This window comes from Chiloscyllium plagiosum, unplaced genomic scaffold, assembly GCF_037043375.1.
Source record: "Chiloscyllium plagiosum isolate Xiang-an unplaced genomic scaffold, Cpla_swu_hap1 HiC_scaffold_19, whole genome shotgun sequence".
Taxonomy (NCBI): domain Eukaryota; kingdom Metazoa; phylum Chordata; class Chondrichthyes; order Orectolobiformes; family Hemiscylliidae; genus Chiloscyllium; species Chiloscyllium plagiosum.
The window spans coordinates 66,171,596-66,185,147 of NW_028270157.1; the positions used below are offsets into that span (position 1 = coordinate 66,171,596).

General features: G+C 44.0%; 1 long non-coding RNA gene across 1 annotated transcript; it reads right to left on the minus strand.

Moving 5' to 3' along the window:
• Nucleotides 1-976: 976 nt before the first annotated feature.
• LOC148146806 (uncharacterized) lies at nt 977-9,245 on the minus strand. Its single transcript, XR_015760355.1, has 4 exons — nt 9,120-9,245; nt 7,889-8,011; nt 2,614-2,736; nt 977-1,092 (listed from the first exon to the last, which is right to left on the minus strand). It is a non-coding gene; the product is annotated as an uncharacterized LOC148146806 (long non-coding RNA).
• Between the last annotated feature and the right edge of the window lie 4,307 nt (nt 9,246-13,552).

A 13,552-nucleotide genomic window follows, 5' to 3' on the forward strand; every position in this document is an offset into this window, starting at 1 on the left:
AACAGCAAGGCACAATGGAGCTTAACGGATTGGCTGTCTCTTGGTTTCGCCAGTCATCATGTCAATGGATCTATTCTTCCATGGCCGGCTCCCCTCTCTGCTCAATTTTGTTTACCAACTATCACATCCTACCCTGCCCACCCTGGACCTTTAAGCCAATGTGGACCAGTTTTTCCTGTAATGAGATAAAGAGAGGGGTCCAATCTGATGGAATTAGACACATGAGCAATTGGTGATGATCCAAGAGCAGGAGAGGTGGTGAACTGCTCTCAGTGATAGAGAAGGATGTGCAGAGGACAGGATGGTTGTGCAGATATGGAGGATGGCCTGGGTGAGAGCCCTTGATTAGACACGATACATGCAACACTGAGGGTTGTAGTCAATTAGACTGGGGAGATACAGTGACAGGGGCAGAATGAGCACTGGCCCTCTGACTGCCAGGTAACAGAGAGATAGTGGCGTCACTTAGCATTGTGGAGAGCAATAGCTCATTGACAATCTTGCAGCCCTCAGCATCCCATTTGATTGCACAAAGCCATGCTGCTTTCCCTGCCAGGCTGTCTCTGTCTGATCACATCCTCCTCCTGCCATTGACTGGGAAATACACTGAAGTTTCTGTTCACCAGCATCGCTAGACGGGAAGTTGGATGGTGGAATATCCAGCTGTAAAACCAGGTATCAAACTGCTTATTGTTGTGAATATTTTGTATACAATCAGTTTTGAGGCGGACACACATTTGTGAGGATCCAGAAGAACTTTGTTCTCCAGCATTTTATAATTATCACCAAATAATAATATTTCAGTCGAAACAAACAGTGAGAAATCCTGTCCCATTGCCCACCTGGATATGATTCACGTTTGAAGTCGGATCAAACTATCTTGGGAATACACACTAAGAAAAAAAGATCGTCTAAGGAACAAAGGTGGCAATATTCTGATTTAAAGAGTGAATGGTTAGTGTCTGTTACCTGTACAGTTCCCCCCATCTCCAGTGTATCCAGCCTCACACACACATTGATAAGAGCCGGGGCTGTTGAAACAGGAGGCTGAGCTGTGACAGTCGTGGCTTCCACTTTCACATTCGTTCACATCTGTGAGATTAGAAGAAAGGAAGAGTTCATTGGTAGATTCCCACTTTTGTGAAACTGAAACATTTGACTTTCACATGACCGGATTAAGGGTTAAATCAAATGGCTCTCAGTGAAAAATCTTCTGAAGACATGCTGGACTGCACAGGAATAAAACAGACAGAATCCCCTCCTCAGGCAGCCACAGCCATATTGTGTTATTTATTTTCCAACATTGATCTGTCAAAGTTGTTTTATTTGTTTGCATTTTTACTGCTCAATTTCCCCTTTCCACCAAAAAAAAATTGCTTTCAGAGTTAATTTGTTGCCCTGACACACTCTTCAAAACTTCTGACTGCTTTCATCCGATAATGTTTCCTGCAAGGTCCATCTCAACGACTCAGTTCGTTTCATTGTGGGCAGGTGTGTCACATGACCAAGAGGTGTGAGATTTACATTCCAGTCTGTAAGAAGCTCACAAAGATTGGGGATGCAACGTAGGTAACACTAAATCCTCCATTAGAGAAGAGAGGGCAATAATTGCAGGAGATGAGTAAAAGCTGGTGGTAATGGGATAACAGCAAGGCACAATGGAGCTTAACGGATTGGCTGTCTCTTGGTTTCGCCAGTCATCATGTCAATGGATCTATTCTTCCATGGCCGGCTCCCCTCTCTGCTCAATTTTGTTTACCAACTATCACATCCTACCCTGCCCACCCTGGACCTTTAAGCCAATGTGGACCAGTTTTTCCTGTAATGAGATAAAGAGAGGGGTCCAATCTGATGGAATTAGACACATGAGCAATTGGTGATGATCCAAGAGCAGGAGAGGTGGTGAACTGCTCTCAGTGATAGAGAAGGATGTGCAGAGGACAGGATGGTTGTGCAGATATGGAGGATGGCCTGGGTGAGAGCCCTTGATTAGACACGATACATGCAACACTGAGGGTTGTAGTCAATTAGACTGGGGAGATACAGTGACAGGGGCAGAATGAGCACTGGCCCTCTGACTGCCAGGTAACAGAGAGATAGTGGCGTCACTTAGCATTGTGGAGAGCAATAGCTCATTGACAATCTTGCAGCCCTCAGCATCCCATTTGATTGCACAAAGCCATGCTGCTTTCCCTGCCAGGCTGTCTCTGTCTGATCACATCCTCCTCCTGCCATTGACTGGGAAATACACTGAAGTTTCTGTTCACCAGCATCGCTAGACGGGAAGTTGGATGGTGGAATATCCAGCTGTAAAACCAGGTATCAAACTGCTTATTGTTGTGAATATTTTGTATACAATCAGTTTTGAGGCGGACACACATTTGTGAGGATCCAGAAGAACTTTGTTCTCCAGCATTTTATAATTATCACCAAATAATAATATTTCAGTCGAAACAAACAGTGAGAAATCCTGTCCCATTGCCCACCTGGATATGATTCACGTTTGAAGTCGGATCAAACTATCTTGGGAATACACACTAAGAAAAAAAGATCGTCTAAGGAACAAAGGTGGCAATATTCTGATTTAAAGAGTGAATGGTTAGTGTCTGTTACCTGTACAGTTCCCCCCATCTCCAGTGTAACCAGCCTCACACACACATTGGAAAGAGCCGGGGCTGTTCAAACAGGAGGCTGAGCTGTGACAGTCGTGGCTTCCACTTTCACATTCATTCACATCTATGGGTTTTATAAAAAGGAAGAATTCATTAGAGGCTCCCAATGTTGAGTATCTGAAACTTTCTACAGATACATCCCCCAATTTATGGTTGATCACGTGACTTTTGGGAGAAACATCCGTTACAGATATTCTGGACAGATTCTCGCTCATTCACTCTGTCTGTCTATACTCCTTTTCTGTTACTTAATGTCTTCTTCAACTTTCTTTCACAACAAAACTTCATATCATCAGTTAACTTCATCATGCAACTTCATTAGGTGTTTTGAAGTGTGTCTACTTCATCGCCAGGAGCATCCGGAATAAGGTGCGTGAACTTGCAGCATGGGTTGGTACCTGGGACTTTGCTGTGGCCATTTCAAAGATAAGAAGGGACAGAATGTCTTTTGCATATTCTGGGGTTTAGGTGTTCCAGTAAGATCAGGGAAGATGGTAGAAGAGGGGAAGGCATGGCATTGTTAATTAAGGACAGTATTATGATGGAAAAAGGAAGATTGATGAGGACTCGTCTACTGAGGTACTATGTGCTGAGGTTAAAACAGGAAAGGGGAGGTCACCCTGTTGGGAGCTTTCTAGAGGCCTCCAATTAGTTCCAGAGATGTAGAGGATAGGATAGCAAAGAATAATTCTGGTTAGGAGCGAAATTAACAGGGTATTGTTACGGGGTCTTGAACTTTCCAAATATTGACTGGGAATACCATAGTTCAAGTACTTTAGATGGGTCAGTTTTTGTCCAACGTGTGTAGGAGGGTTTCCTGACACAGTATGTAGGCACGTCAACAAGGGGCGAGACCACATTGGATTTGGTACTGAGTAATGAACCTAGCCGCGTTAGAATTGGAGGTAGGTGAGTACTTTGGTGATAGTGACCACAATTCGGTTATGCTTACTTAGGTGATGGAAAGGGATAGGTATCTACTGCAGGGTAAGAGTAATAGCTGGGGGAAAGGCAATTACAATGCAATTAGGCAAGATTTAGGATGCATAAGGTGGGGAAGGGGATGGGCACAATTGAGACTTGAAGCTTATTCCAGGACCAGCTACTGCGTGTCCTTGATAAGTATGTACCTGTTAAGCCCAGAGCAAGTGGTCAAGTGTGGGAGCCGTGGTATACTAAAGAACTTGAATCTCTTGTAAAGAGGAAGAAGAAGACTTTAGATTAGATTAGATTAGATTACTTACAGTGTGGAAACAGGCCCTTCGGCCCAACAAGTCCACACCGACCCCGCCGAAGCGCAACCCACCCAGACCCCTACATTTACCCCTTTAACCTAACACTATGGGCAATTTAGCATGGCCAATTCACCTGACCTGCACATCTTTGGACTGTGGGAAGAAACCGGAGCACCCAGAGGAAACCCACGCAGACACGGGGAGAATGTGCAAACTCCACACAGTCAGTCACCTGAGTCGGGAATTGAACCCGGGTCTCTGGCGCTGTGAGGCAGCAGTGCTAACCACTGTGCCACCGTGCCGCCCAGTGTCAAGATGAAATGTAAAGGTTCAGTTAGGGTGCTTGAGAATTACTAGTTAGCCAGGAAGCACCTAAAGAGAGAGCTAAGAAGAGCCAGTGGGACCATGAGAAGTCTGTAGCAGGTGGGATCAACTAAAACTCTCAAGTTTTCAATAGGTATGTCAGGAGTAACAGAATGACTAGGGTAACGTTCGGGCCAGTCAAGGGCAGTAGTGGGAAGTTGTGCCTGGAGTCTGAAGAGATAGGAGAGGCACTAAATGAATATTTTTTGTCAGTATTCACACAGAAAAAAGACAATGTTGTTGAAGAGAATATTGAGAAACAGGCTATTAGACTAGATGAGATGGAGTTTCATAAGGTGGAGGTGCTAGCAATTGTGGAAATTGTGAAAATAGATCGGTCCCCTGGGCTGAATGGGGCTTATCTGAGGATTCTCTGGGAAGCCAGGGAGGAGATTGTTGAGCCTTTGGCTTTGATCTTTATGTCATCAATGTCTGCAAGAACAGTGCCAGAAGACTGGTGGATAGTAAATGTTGTTCCCTTGCTCAATAGGGGAGTAGAGACAACCCTGGAAATTATTGACCAGTGAGCTTTACTGCTGTTGTGGGCAAAGTTTTGGAAAGGATTATAAAACAGAGGGTTAATAATAATCTAGAAAGGAATAAGTTGATTAGGGATAGTCAACACGGTTTTGTGAAGGGTAGGTTGTGCCTCACAAACCTTATTGAGTTCATTGAGAAGGTGACCAAACAGGTGGATGAGGGTAAAGCAGTTGATGTGGTGTATATGGATTTCAGTAAGGCATTTATTAAGGTTCCCCATGGTAGGCTATTGCAGAAAATACGGAAGCATGGGATTGAGGGTGATTTGGCGGTTTGGATCAGCAATTGGCTAGCTGTAAGAAGATGGTGGTGTTTGATGGGAAATACTCATCCTGCTTACTAGTAAGCTACCACCAGGATCTGTTTTGGGGCCACTGCTGTTTGTTATTTTTATAAATTACCTTAATGAGGGCGTAGAAGGATAGGTTAGAAAACTTGTGGCTGACACTAGAGTCGGTGGAGTTGTGGATAGTGCCGAAGGATGTCGTAGGTTACAGAGGGACATACGTAAGCTGTAGAGTTGGGCTGAGACGTGGCAAATGGAGTTCAATGCGGAAAAGTGTGAGGTGGTTCACTCTGGAAGGAGTAACAGGCTTGGGGTACTGGGCTAATGGTAAGATTCTTGGTAGTATGGGTGAGCAGAGAGATCTCGGTGTCCATGTACATAGATCCCTGAAAGTTTCCACCCAGGTTGATATGGTTGTTAAGAAGGCGTACTACGTGTTAGCTTTTATTGGTAAAGGGATTGCTTTTTGGAGTCATGAGATCATGTTGCAGCTGTACAAAATTCTAGTGCTGCCACACGTGAAGTACTGTGTACAGTTCTGATCACCACATTATAGGAAGGATGTGGAAGCATTGGAAAGGGTGCAGAGGAGATTTACCATAATGTTGCCTGGTATGAAGGAAAGAACTTATGAGGAAAGGCTGAGAGACAGGAGACTGTTTTTGTTAGAAAGTAGAAGGCTAAAAGGTGACTTAATAGATGATCAAAGGGTTAGATAGGGTGGCTATGAGAGTCTTTTACCTCGGATGGTGATGGCTAGCACAATGGGACATAGCTTGAAATTGAGGGGTGATAGATATAGGACAGATATCAGAGATAGGTTCATTAGTCAGAGATTAGTAAGGACATGGAAGGCCCTGCCTGCAACAGTAGTGGACTCATCAACATTAAGGGCATTTAAATGATCAGTGGATAAAAATATGGATGATAATAGAATAGTGTAAGTTAGATGGGCTTTAGATTGATTTCACAGGTAGGCGCAACATCAAGGGCCAAAGGGCCTGTATTGTGCTGTCATGTTCTATGTTACTCTCAGTTAAGTCATGAGTATAGATTGTAAGTAGGTCCAAATAATAATCCTTGCACCAACCAGCTACCGTAAAAAGTATAAGCAGGAGAGAAAGCGGTATTGTAGTGTTTATGTCAACACCAAGTACCTGTACAGTTCCTCCCATCTCCAGTGTAACCAGCCTCACACACACATTGGAAAGAGCCGGGGCTGTTGAAACAGGAGGCCGAGCTGTGACAGTCGTGGCTTCCACTTTCACATTCATTCACATCTGAGGGTTAGGAAGGAAGGAAAAATTCACTGTTGGTTCCCAGCTTTGTGATTAAGGCTTGAACTAAATGGCTCTGAGTGAAAAATCTTCTAAAGAGATGGTGGACTGTGTAGTGCCATCCTCAGAGGGCTACAGCCATTGTGGGCAATTTACTTTCTAACATTGAATTAGCAATGATGTTGGAGTTTTTTTGTGAATTTCTTGCTCATTTCTCGTCTTCCTTTGGCACAAACTTCATAATTTTAGGAGTCAATTTTCTGCCCTGACACACAATTCACAACTTCTCACCATACTTTATCCAAAAATGTTTCCTAAAAGGTTCATTTCAACTACTCACTTAGTTCCATTGCACCAAATAAAGCGTATGACTTACACTCCAGTCTGCAAGAAGCTCACATCGACATAAAACATCAATCTCACTAATTCTGCCATCAGGGAAGAGAGGGAATTAGCTGGAGGAGATGAGTAAACTTGGTGAAGATGAATCATGAGATAAAGCTGGCAGTAATGGGACAGCAGCAAGGCACAACGCTGCTATTTATAATGGTGTCCCCGTGGTTTCCCCAATCACCACCTCAGTGCATATATTCATCCCCACAGCTCCTCCCTCTGCTCCTCATTAAGAGAGGAGCTCGACTTTAGTTACCACCCATGACACAACTCCACTACACATCCTCTACCTTTTGACCAGTTTTGGACCAGTTTCCCAAACAATGAGCTAAAGAGAGCGGTGGAACCTGATTGGACGAGATGCAAGAGCAATTGGTGATGATGCAAGAGCAGGCGAGGGGGTGAACTGCCCCAGTGATAGAGTAGGACGTGCAGAGGACAGGAAGGGTGCATAGTTTGGGAGGATGGACTGGGCAAGAGTCCTTGACTGAACATGATGCCCCCAATATCTAGGGTTGTTGTAGCCTATCGGCCTAAGGGGGATATAGTGACAGAGTCAGAGTCAGAGTAAGCACTGACCCTCTAACTGCCAGGTAGCAGAGGGACGATGATGGCATGTAATGTTGTGGACAGCAGCAGATCATTAACAATCTTGCAGCATTTGGCATCCCTTTTGATTGTACTAACCCATGCTGCTATCCCTGCCAGCCAGGCTCTAGCTGATCACATGACCTCTTCCTGCGGTCGACTGGGAAACATACTGACGTTTCTGAACCCAGCGTCTCCAGGTGGGAAGTTGGATCATGAAATAACCAGCTGTTGAACCAGGTTTCAAATTGCTCATTGTAGTGAATATTTTGTGCTGGTGAGGCAGTCACACAAATGTGATGGCACAAAGAAACTGCCTGGACCCCAACGTTTTATCATTAACATTAAAGAGACCATCACAAGGAACAAGCTAAAAGGCAGTGGGAAGCCATGTCTCCAAGTAAAGAAACATCTGGATATGATTTCCCAGTCCAGTCTGAAACAGAAGCTTTTGTATTTGTTTCAGTAAAGTCTATCTGTCGGAAAAATATGGAATAAAGTTGATTCCATTAATTGAGCTTTTGTATCAGTTACCTGTACAGTTCTTCCCATCTCCAGTGTATCCAGCCTCACACACACATTGGAAAGAGCCGGGGCTGTTGAAACAGGCGGCTGAGCTGTGACAGTCGTGGCTTCCACTTTCACATTCGTTCACATCTGTGAGATTAGAAGAAAGGAAGAGTTCATTGGTAGATTCCCACTTTTGTGAAACTGAAACATTTGACTTTTACATGACCGGAATAAGGGTTAAATCAAATGGCTCTCAGTGAAAAATCTTCTGAAGACATGCTGAATTGCACAGGAATAAAACAGACAGAATCCCCTCCTCAGGCAGCCACAGCCATATTGTGTTATTTATTTTCCAACATTGATCTAGCAAAGTTGTTTTATTTGTTTGCGTTTTTACTGCTCAATTTCCCCTTTCCACCAAAAAAAAATTGCTTTCAGAGTTAATTTGTTACCCTGACACACTCTTCAAAACTTCTGACTGCTTTCATCCGATAATGTTTCCTGCAAGATTCATCTCAACGACTCAGTTAGTTCCATTGTGGGCAGGTGTGTCACATGACCAAGAGGTGTATGATTTACATTCCAGTCTGTAAGAAGCTCACAAAGATTGGGGATGCAACGTCGATCACGCTAATTCCTCCATAAAAGAGAAGAGAGGGCACTAATTGCAGGAGATGAGTAAAAGCTGGTGAAGATGAATAACAAGATAGTGCTGGTGGTAATGGGAGAGCAGCAAAGCACTATGGTGCTTATTGAATTGGCTGTCCCTTGGTTTCCCCAGTCACTACGTCAATGAATCTATCCTTCTCTGGCCAGCTCCTCATCAAGGTGAGGAGCTCTATTTTAGCTACCAACTGGAACTCCGAACCCTGTCCCTCCCTGGGGCCAGTTGTGGACCATTTTCTCCAGTAATGAGCACACGTGAATTGCACATTTATGTATTGTTCAGCACTCCACCTTCCTGATTGAAGAAAAATTTCTATTTCATGTCTAGAATCGGTTTTGAGGCAGTCAGATATATGTGAGGAATCTCTCGGATCCCCCACATTTTAACGTTAAGATCGAAGGGATCCTCATCAGGAACAAGTTTAAAAAAAAGCAGTGGGAAGCTATGTCTCCTAGGATAAGCAATGTCTGGATCTGATTCCCATTCCACTCTGGAACAGAAGCTTTTCCATTTGTTATAGCAAAGTCTATCTGAAGGATAAACAACAAATAAAGTTGATTTCATTAACTGAGGTTGAGAATCAGTTACCTGTACAGTTCCTCCCATCTCCAGTGTAGCCAGCCTCACACACACATTGGAAAGAGCCGGGGCTGTTGAAACAGGAGGCCGAGCTGTGACAGTCGTGGCTTCCACTTTCACACTCATTCACATCTGGAGATTAGACGAAAGGAAGAATTATTGGAGCATCTCCAGCTCTGTGAATCTGAAACGTTCTAATATTCCACACCTGGAGTAAGAACTGAACAATATGATTCTTGGAGAATAATATTCTAAAGAGATGCACAACAGTAGAGGAGTAAAATGACAGATAGTCAGCTTCTCATGACCTAGCCTAAACCCTCCTGTGTTGACATGTTGAAATCAGCAGGATATTATTGTTGTTATTGGGAAAGAAATGAAAGAGAACATGAAATAAGGTATTTTACCTATGCTAAGCTTCAGAGTCAATTACCTGCACAGTTCCTCCCATCTCCAGTGTAACCAGCCTCACACACACATTGGAAAGAGCCGGGGCTGTTGAAACAGGAGGCCGAGCTGTGACAGTCGTGGCTTCCACTTTCACATTCATTCACATCTGAGGTTAGGAAGGAAGGGAGAGTTCATCACTGGATTGCCAGCTTTGTGAAACTGAGACGTTCGACTGCTCTACATCCAGATAAAGGATTGAACCAAATACCTCTCGGTGAATATTCTTCCAAAGAGATACTGGACAGCAGAGGCACAAATGAGGAGAAAGTGAGGACTGCAGATCAGAGTCGAAGAGTCGGTGCTGGAAAAGCACAGCCGGTCAGGCAGCATCCGAGGGACAGGAGAGTCGAAGTTTGAAGCATAAGCTCCTCATCAGGAATGAACAGCAGAGGAATGAAACAGACAGACTGATTCCTTGGACAGCCACAGTCATGTTGCATTATTTATTTTCTAACACTGAACTAGTAATGATCCTGAAGTTGTTTGTAAACTTATTGCTCAATTCTTACTTTCCTCCTCAAAAGTTTCCATTCAGAATTAATTCATTTCATACTCTCTCACTACCGTCATCCAATAATGATCCTTAAAAGGCTCATCTCAACTACTCAGTTAATTCCATTGTGGGCGGGTGGATTAAAAACGTTAAGATTTACCTTCCAGTCTGCAAGAAGCTGACAAGGACTGAGGCTGTAACGTAGGTCACACTAATTCCTCCACAAGAGAAGAGAGGGAATTAGCTGGAGGAGATGAGTAAAAGCTGGTGAAGATGAATAATGAGATAGTGCTGGTGGTAACGGGATAGCAGCAAGACACTATGGTGCTTTTTGGATTAGCTGTCCCTTCATTTCCCCAGTCACCATGTCAATCGATCTGTTCTTCCTGATAGCTCCTCTCTCTGCTCCTTATCAAGTGGGGAGCTTGACTTTTGCTACCACTGGTACACCCCATCTTGCAATTCTTTGGTTAGCTGTGGGCCATCGTCTCCCCAGTGATGAAATAAAATTTGTTTGAGTTAGTTTTATTTTGATTTATTGTTGGCACATGTACCGAGATACAGTGAAAAGTGGGTGCTCTACAGTCCAGACCAGACCATGCAATGTGATTCAGGGTAGCAGAACAGAGTGCAGAATAATGTTGCAGCACAGAAAAGGAGCAGTGATAGAGAGATCAGAATTATCATTTGGGGAGCGGGAGGCGAAGAGGTTGAATCTGATGGAATTAGATGCAAGACCAATTGGTGATGATGCAAGAGCAGGTGAGGAGGTGATGTGCTGTCAGTGTTAGAATAGGATGTGCAGAGAACAGGAAAGGTGCGTAGTTTAGGAAGATGACCTGGGTGAGAGCCCTTGATTAGACACAATAGACTACAACCCTCGGTATTGCATGTATCAGCCTGGGGAGATACAGTGGCCAGGTCAGAGTGAGCACGGGCCCTCTGACTGCCAGGTAACAGAGAGATAATGGTGGCACTTAACGTTGTGGAGAGCAACAGCTCATTGACACTCAGCATCCCATTTGATTGCACTAAACCATGCTGCTCTCCCTGCCAGATTGTCTCTGTCTGGTCACATTCTCCTCCTGCCATTGACTGTTTCTGTTCCCCGGGAAGTTGGATAATGGAATAGCCAGTTGTGACACCATGTTTTAAACTGCTTATTGTTGTGAATATTTTGTCTAGAATCAGTTTTGAGGCAGACACACATTTGAGAGGGTCCAAGCGTATTTCCAGTTCCCCAGCATTTTATAACAACCACCAGAGGAATCCTCATAATGATTCAGTTGAAACAGACAGTGAGATATCATGTTCCATCATCCAAGAAACATCTGGACGGGATTCCCATTCCAAATTGGAACAAACAATATTGTAAATACACACCATAAAAAGACATTGTGAAGAATAAAGGTGGAAATACTCTGGCTTTAAGAAAGAATGGTTAGTTTCAGTTACCTGTACAGTTCCTCCCATCTCCAGTGTAACCAGCCTCACACACACATTGGAAAGAGCCGGGGCTGTTGAAACAGGAGGCCAAGCTGTGACAGTCGTGGCTTCCACTTTCACATTCATTCACATCTGAGGGTTAGGAAGAAAGAAAAATATCATTGTTGGATTCCCATTTTTGCAAATGTCAAACTTTCTGTTGTTACACTTACACGCACACACACAAAGACACACACACATTAAGCTTGAACCAAATGGCTCTGGGTGAACAATTATTAAAGAGATGCTAAATTTTGGAAAGACCAATTAAGGCAGGACTTATACACTTAATGGTAAGGTCCTAGGGAGTGTTGCTGACAAAGAGACCTCAGAGTGTAGGTTCTTGGTTCCTTGAAAGTGGGGTCACAAGTAGTCAGGATAGTGATGAAGGCATTTGGTATTCTTGCCTTTTTTGGTCAGTGCATTGAGTATAGGAGTTGGGAGGTTATGTACAAGTCATTGGTTAAGCCACTTCTGGAATACTGCATGCAATTCTGTTCTCCCTGCTGTAAGAAGGATGTTGTGAAACTTGCAAGGGTTCAAAAAAGATTTACAAGGATGTTGCCAGAGCTGGAAGGTTTGAGCTATAGAGAGAGGCTGAATAGACGGGGGCTATTTTCCCTAGAGCATCAAAGGCTGAGTGGTGACCTTACAGAGCTTTTAAAAATCATGCAAGTCATGGGTAGGGTAAATAGACAAGGTCTCTGTAGCAAAAAAAGTTGCATTCAGAATTAATTTACTTCACATCTTCTGACTGCCCTTCATCGAATAACGATCCCTGAAATGTTCATCTCAACTACTCAGTTGGTTCTACTGCAGGCCGATATGTCACATGACCAAGTACATGAGTTACATTCCAGTCTGCAAGAAGCTCACAAAGATTGGGATGCAACATAGGTAGCACTAATTCCTCCGTAAGAGAAGAGACTGAATTGCCTGGAGGAAATGAGTAAAAGTTGGTGAAGGTGAAGAACGAGATAGTGCTGCTGGTAACAGGACAGCACAGTGGTGCTCATTGCGTTGGTTGTCCCTTCATTTCCCAATCACCACCTCAACGGATCTGTTGCTCCCGACATTACTCTCTCTGCTCCTCAAGTGAGGAGCCTGATTTTCCTACCAACCTGAATACCCCACCCTGCCCATTCTGAAACTTTCCACCAGTTGTGGGTCATTTTCTCCAGTAATGAGATAAAGTTTGTCTAGTTTAGTTTTAGTTTGATTTATTGTTGTCACATGTACCCAGATACAGTGGAAAGTGTTGTTTTACATGCTCTACAGGTAGATCATATCATACAAACTGCATCAGAGTAACAGAACAGAGCGCAGAGTGCAGAATACGGTGTTATAGCCATAGGGAAGGAGAGAGAAACCAGAATTAACATTTGAGAGGGGGAGAGGTTGAATCTAATGGAATTAGATACAAGCACAACTGGTGATGATGCAAGAGCAGATGAAGTGCTTCCACACGGAGAGGAGGACATGCAGAGGACAGGAAGGATGCTTAGTTTGGGAGGATGAGGTGTGAGAGCCTTTGATTGGACACAATGCTTGCAATACCTAGGGTTGCAGCTGATCAGCCTTGGGGAGATACAGTGACAGAGTCAGAGTGAGCACTGGCCCTCTGACTGGCAGATAGCAGAGATACTTTGGCGGCACTTAACGTTGTGGAGAGCAATAGATCATTGACAGTGGTGTAGTACTCAGCATCCCTTCTGAATGCATTAACCCATGCTCTGAGCCCGGAGAGGCTGTCACTGTCCGACAACATGCCCTCTTCCTGTGGACCAGTGGGAAACCTAGTGAAGTTTCTGTCTATCAGCACCTCCAGGTGGGTAGTTGGATTATGAACCAAGTTTTAAACTGCTTATGGCAACATCTGGGTAACTACCCCATTGTGAATTTCTAGAACAAATCCCCACCAAATGAATCGAGGATCCCAGGCAGCATAGACTAATCATATTGGAACTTCAAATGATCTGGGAAAATCCCAAGTTTATCCATGTGTCAGAAATTC